This window comes from Engraulis encrasicolus, chromosome 2 (assembly GCF_034702125.1).
Source record: "Engraulis encrasicolus isolate BLACKSEA-1 chromosome 2, IST_EnEncr_1.0, whole genome shotgun sequence".
Classification (NCBI taxonomy): Eukaryota; Metazoa; Chordata; class Actinopteri; order Clupeiformes; family Engraulidae; genus Engraulis; species Engraulis encrasicolus.
This window is the reverse complement of record NC_085858.1, coordinates 38,508,696-38,515,484: the sequence shown is the minus strand read 5'-3', so window position 1 is coordinate 38,515,484 and position 6,789 is coordinate 38,508,696. Positions and strand designations below refer to the sequence as shown.

Genomic DNA, 6,789 nt, shown 5'->3' with positions numbered 1-6,789 from the left:
CCACCTCTCATACTGTCCTGTCAAATAAAGTCGAAAAAAGTAGAGTAACTTACTTGATCCCCCAGGGGGAAAAAAGACCAATAAATAAATAAATAAATAAATGAATAAATAGATCAAATGAAAAATAATGACTGGGGACTATGGCCCCCAGTTGTTCCTGAGCACCCCCCTCCCCCACCACCACCTCCCCTCCGGGCAGTATCCTTCTCGATGCTATCTGATGAGGGTTTCTAGGGGGCTGTAGCGACCCTGTTGAATAACACTATACACTGTTACACATGTCTGAGGATGAAATCTACTATCAAACAAACACACCTGCGAAACAAAAGGGTGGAAGAGCCATTGTGCATTCGGAAGCCATTTTCACCATCAGCAGCATTGTGTAGGATTGTTTTGGTTAAATAAACATTTAAAAACGTGCGTCAGTGTACCCACATTAACCACTTCCGTTTGTCATTCTTACAAAGTCCTACAAAAAAATATAGGCTATCAAACTGGAGTAAAGGGCAGTCATCCATTTGGATTTCGACAATTTTGTCATGGATTGCAACCTTTTCTGTCCACAGTGTAGGCTTTAATTCTTCTGCACTGTACTGCCTGCCTCCCTGTCTGTCTGCCTCCCTGCCTATCTATCTATCTATCTATCTATCTATCTATCTATCTATCTATCTATCTATCTATCTATCTATCTATCTATCTATCTATCTATCTATCTATCTATCTATCTATCTATCTATCTATCTATCTATCTATCAATTTCTGTCTATCTGTCTATCTCTCTGTCTGTCTGTTCATCCATCCATCCATCCATCCATCCATCCATCCATCCATCCATCCATCCATCCATCCATCCATCCATCCGTCCGTGCAGGTTTACTTGGACAGACCTTGTTTTATCACTGCTTGGTCTCTGCACTAGGTACCCAATGCTCTTACTGTAGTGTTTCTCTGTTCTAGGTTCCCAATGCCCTCTGTGTTCCTCTGTTCTAGGTTCCCAATGCCCCCTGTGTTCCTCTGTTCTAGGTACCCACGGCCCTCTGTGTTCCTCTGTTCTAGGTACCCAATGCCCCCTGTGTTCCTCTGTTCTAGGTTCCCAATGCCCTCTGTGTTCCTCTGTTCTAGGTACCCACGGCCCTCTGTGTTCCTCTGTTCTAGGTACCCACGGCCCTCTGTGTTCCTCTGTTCTAGGTACCCACGGCCCTCTGTGTTCCTCTGTTCTAGGTTCCCAATGCCCTTGGTGTTGCCCCTCCACCACTAACTGCCTGGACAAACACAAGCCATGGAGTAACTCGAGCCTCCACGCAACCCCATGTTTGCATTCGCACAGGCCGATAGCCGAGCAATAAAAGCCCGCTTAGACAAACAGAACACGTATAGACTGAAAGCCAAGCGTACCTACCTGTACCTATGCCTTCACAAAGCCTTCCCTTGGTACGTCCTGTCCATACCATAAGCATTGACTTGCTGTTCTGTCTTAGAACACTATCGGTTGCCGCACGCAGGGCCGCTGATAGCCTCTGCTGGGCCCGGGGAAAAGTCAAAGCCCCGACACAATACACATAATGTAATGAGAAACGAATTCTGCCCCCAGTGTTGCCAGATGTGTGTGATCAAATCCCGCCCTAAAGGTTCTCAAAAACCACCAAAAATGTGCTAAATTCCGCCCAATTTCAACAAATGGCCAATTTTTCCTGTTTTTACCCGCAGACGGCCATCCCAAGTAGCCCAATTGGGCGGGTAACCGCCCAATCTGGCAACACTGTCTGCACCCCCCTGGGCCCAGAACAACTGACCTCTTTGTCCCTCCACCTGTTGTCTTCCCTGGTCATGCACTTATCACTGGAGTTGCTGCTGTTTCAATCTCAGCCCTGCCCTGATATTATATTATAGTACACACACAGCGCCTGATTTTGATTGATACACAGTGCAGTGAGTTTGAGTGGTTGATTGATGAGAGCAGTGCAGGACAAATACTAACTCTGAATGGCACCATCAGTTAAAACTGATGTATCATACTGTAGCTATTCTTTGAAGTGCATTAGTGCAAGTAGGACAGAAAAGAAAGCAATAACAGTCACCATAGCAACGGCATGTTGGGAATATCTTTGACTGCGACACTCATGTAGAATGTATATACAAAAGTATTTTTGGGGGGGCTTTTCAATTTTATTGTTTTTTTTCATGCCAGGACAGTGGAGGATAGATAGGAAGCGAGTTGGGAGAGAGAGACGAGGAAGGGTCGGCAAAGAGCCAGAATGTATAAACTAGAGTTGGTATTAGATTACATTTAGCTGACACAGGTGAGTCCTAGCATTTCCACAGTACGTGGACATTTAGGGACAGATGCAGGCTATCCCCCTGGAGTAATGCAGTGCTAAATGTCCTGCTCATGGGCTCTCCATCCAGACATTGATAGACTCCTCTACCTTTGATCTACCACCTAATGGTATGGCACAAGGATCTTCCAACACCGTAGCCTGCACACTGCAGATGGGGTCACCAACGGGCCTATTCACTATTTGATGAAAATACTCAACTACGTCATAACAACATCGCTATGATATTACTGATAGCCTTAAGTAACAGATTAAGACATAGCCATTATAATTTTGGTGACAGTAAGGTTATACTATAGGCTCTGCACTAAGGGGTTAAACATTTAGTGACAATAAGATTATAACAGAGGCTCTGCGTTACTACGTAAGAGGTTAAACATTGGGCTACCACTGCCCTCTCTGTATATCAGGTGTGAAGACCTCCAGACCTCTTGTCTAGGTATATACACTGTAAAAAGTAACTCTTTGCTGAAATGACTCAACTACATCATACCGACATTGCTATGACATTACCAAGAGCCTTAAGGAACAGATGAAAGACTTTGTCATTTCAATTTTGATGACAATAAGGTTATAGTACATGTAACATAGGCTCTGCACAAAGAGGTTAAGGCTCATCCTCATAGCAATGAGGCTACCTTCTGCTTTGGATGTGGACTCCAAACAAAATAGAGTTGTGCAAAGCCATACAGATATGACACAGCAGGGCCTTTAGACTTCTCCAAGGTTCACTAAACTTTACACAACATGGAAATTTGCACCGGACAAGTGGCATAATAACAAACAAACAACGCCACAACAACAGGCACAACAGCGCACTCAATAAACACATAAAAGGTCCAAGGGACTGTGTTGACGTCACAAGACAACGTGCCAACATGGCTGTGCTGCACTGCTACCGTGGCAACCAAGGGCCGGGCAATATGGTTGACGTGGCGACCAAATGGCTGTTACCTTCCGTTGGTCACTTTACAGTCCTCCATCAAGCCATTACTTGCTTTATAGCGGACTACAAAACACTCCGGCTATGGACATGTTTTATATAGTTACACGCACACACACGAGCACGCACACATGGGGCGTAAGCACGCGCGCGTGCACACACACACACGCACGCACGCACGCACGCACGCACGCACGCACACACACACACACACACACACACATTCAAAAGTATGCAATCAAAAGTAGAAAATATTGTAGGTCAAAGGTGCTCAATCATGACTTTGATTTGCATACTGTAGATGTGATCTCCAGGTTTCTGTCTACCTACTGTAGGGCTAAGGGCTGATGCAAATTTAGACATATCTACTCTCGACCCAGCAGCAGATTTAAAGTGCACTATGCGGGTTTGCTCTTCTCTGTGTCTTCACTGAGTTGTCTGTGTTTTCATTATGTTGTGTGTCTTTCAATATTCTTTAAATGGCATTTACAGTAAGGCACACTAGCACACATGCACACACACACATGTGTGCACACACACACGCTCACTTACGCACATACACACACTCACACATGCGCCACACATACACCTACACTGCACTGTGTTCGCGCACGCACACAGATCTGAGGCAACAGCACTTGTGGCTAGTTAGCTAGTGTTCCAGACACATTGTTTGCTTTGCGTGCATGGTCAAACACACTTTTGTCCAGAGATCTTTGTACTGCTAGCCTACACACTCCTCTAAAGCTGCCATTAGAGCCCAGCTGGTGATATAACAAAATACAACAAAAGCCTGTTTTTGACAATGATAGCATAGCATACAGTCAAAGGATTCAGACATACTGTGTGCAGACTAAGACTTTGAATGCGTTTGTCATCTGTTCACATACAGTAATCCTGCTTTATAACAAAGATTTACAACATCCAGTAAGATGGTCCAGGTGTTTCGGAGCAGTTACTACAGCTACTACAAGGCAGTTATTAGGTCTACATGTATTTGAAATGTAAATTCAATCTGTAGGGAATCAATTTTAACGTCTTGTTTGCTGTGCTGTAAATGTCAAATTGGCATTGTGAAATTTACTGTGCTGTATTTACCAAATATCACATCTTACATGTAGCATTGTATAGACTGATATCGGGACAGGCCAATGAAGATCATGAAGAATATTGAGACAAACGAAAGGAAAGGACCAATCATGATCTATTAGCCTACGCATAAGTAAGCAATCCAGTGGCAATGAATAACTTAGTGTGCGTGTGTGTGTGTCTGTGTCTGTGTCTGTGTCTGTGTCTGTGTCTGTGTTTGTGTGTGTCTGCATATAGTCGATAAACGTACCTGTGCAGGTGTCTTCTGGTGTCTTATCAGACCTCTGCCTTGGCTTGCTCTAGAAGCAGGTGACTCAGGAGACTCCAGATACGATGTCAGAACATTTCCCCGAACGCTGCCTGCCGTCCCCAAGAACCTGAGACTTCCTTCCCTTCGGCCCCCTCCGTGTTGCCAGTGGCACCTGCTGTCCTCCGTGAGTGTGTGCGTCCGTGTGTGTTAGGTCAGGTGTATGTGTGTGTGTGTGCGTGTGTGTGTACCCGGCTCGTCCTCTCCCTGTGTGTGAGTGTGTGTGTGTGTCAGGTGTGCTCTGCTACAGGTGGACTACCCCCAGGGCTCTTTAGCCCCGCCTCCACCTGCCCATAAATACACACGATAGCGGTGTGTGTGTGTGTGTGTGTGTGTGTGTGTGTGTGTGTGTGTGTGTGTGTGTGTGTGTGTGTGTGTGTGTGTGTGCGTGCCTGTGAGCGTGTGAGCGTGTGAGCGTGTGTGTCCAGCATTGGTCACTCAGTGCATATGAATTTCTGCTGGACAAGCCTGCTCAAGAAAGCAGCTGTATTAGTGGCCCTGCAGTATGTTCAAAGCAATATGCACTACAAAGTGCTAACTGCTTTTATGGCAACATGAGTCTTCTTTTCATGGGTCCACCTGCCAATGCTTTGATGTGCTTTGATGTGCGCCCTTAGTGTTTACTCACACGACAAAGGAGATGTTATGAAGTCAAACTCTATGAAAACAAGGGTCGCCGCCCACTCAGAACTCCATGCAGTACATTTAATGAGACCAACGTTTCAGCTTACTAATGACCCTTGTTTTCATAAAGTTTACTATTGACCGCTGTGCGCACCTCACACGGTGTGCGTTTACTAAAACCAAAGAAAAAGTTATGAAGTCAAACTCAAAACGAATATTGTTGACTTTGTAAGAGCTGATGAAAAAGCAACAGGTGATCCAACATTACAGTGCAGTCGTTTAAGTTCATGAACATTTTTAAATGCATTATCATTATTTGATTTGATTTAAGAAATGTTAAAATGTTTTATCTTGCAGTTTTGATTGTATTATTATCTGGTGTCCACTCACCACCTATCAGCAAGGATGTTGACGGGGAAAAATAGGTCAGTTGTCTTGGGCCCACAGAGGGAGGGGGCCCAGAATGAGGTCCACATACATTACATGGTATATATTGGGTGGGGGCCCTTTTAGATTAGTTTTCCCGGGCCTGGTCAAACTTGTCAGCTGCCCTGCCAAGCAGCCATTTTGCAAAGATAATCGAGACAGCCCTTTTGTGGTTTGATGTATAGATATATCTTTTGGCCATTTTCCCATGGCTAGGGGTATTCTGTCAGTCTGTGTGCTGCTTATCATGCTGGCCGGCTTTGGTTTGTTGTCATTTCATTTCATATCTGGGCCACGTGTTAATGTATAACTAAGGCTCATCATTACGTCTGATATGTGGAGGCTGCTGTAGGTGATCTCCCCTCAGGTAGGTATTTATGGGCACTTAAGCTGCACTTCCTCCTATGCTCTCGTGACACACATACACATCCAGCCACATGTTTGGGTTTATAGCCTTGCTGACTCTCACACATAGGTGTGCACAGATAGGGACGTGGTGGTGCTAAAGCACCTGCCACTTTGCCCTATTGGACAAAAAAATGCCCTTTTTGAAAGTTCCTTTTTTTTGGACTTTTTTTCACACTGTACAGCCATGTCGACATGATCATCTATGATGGAATATGTGACAATTTCTCGATATATACTACATATGGTCTGCAGGGCCGGATTAACGCACAGGCTAGATATGGCTGCAGCCTAGGGGCCCCCATCTGCCAGAGGGCCCCTTGATTGGCCACAAGTGGCAAACTGCTGAATTGTGAGAAGATACAATATAGAAAAAAAATCATCAGTCGTGTTCTGTACAGATGGTAGACAAGTTATCATTAATTCTTATCTCATAATTATGATGATGTCTATGTAAATCTGTCAAGAAATTTGCCTTCCAGGGGGCCCCACAGCAACCTGTAGCCTAGGGGCCCCAGACCACCTTAATCCGGCCCTGATGGTCTGTATCCTACTAAGGCAGCTGGAAGTTCCACATGCCCCCCGCCAACCACCTCCAGCACCTGCGCCCCAAAATGTCTGTGCACGCCACTGCTCTCATGCACAGAGACTGCCATGCC

The 6,789-nt window shown here is 45.2% G+C and overlaps 1 protein-coding gene across 1 annotated transcript in view; it reads right to left on the bottom strand.

Moving 5' to 3' along the window:
* prr15la (proline rich 15 like a) overlaps positions 1 to 4,896 on the bottom strand; it is a 29,739-nt gene extending 24,843 nt beyond the window's left edge. Inside the window, exon 1 of the mRNA XM_063215372.1 lies at positions 4,619 to 4,896. The gene's annotated coding sequence lies outside the window, so the exon portion shown is untranslated. The remainder of the gene's footprint in view (positions 1 to 4,618) is intronic.
* Positions 4,897 to 6,789: the final 1,893 nt, after the last annotated feature.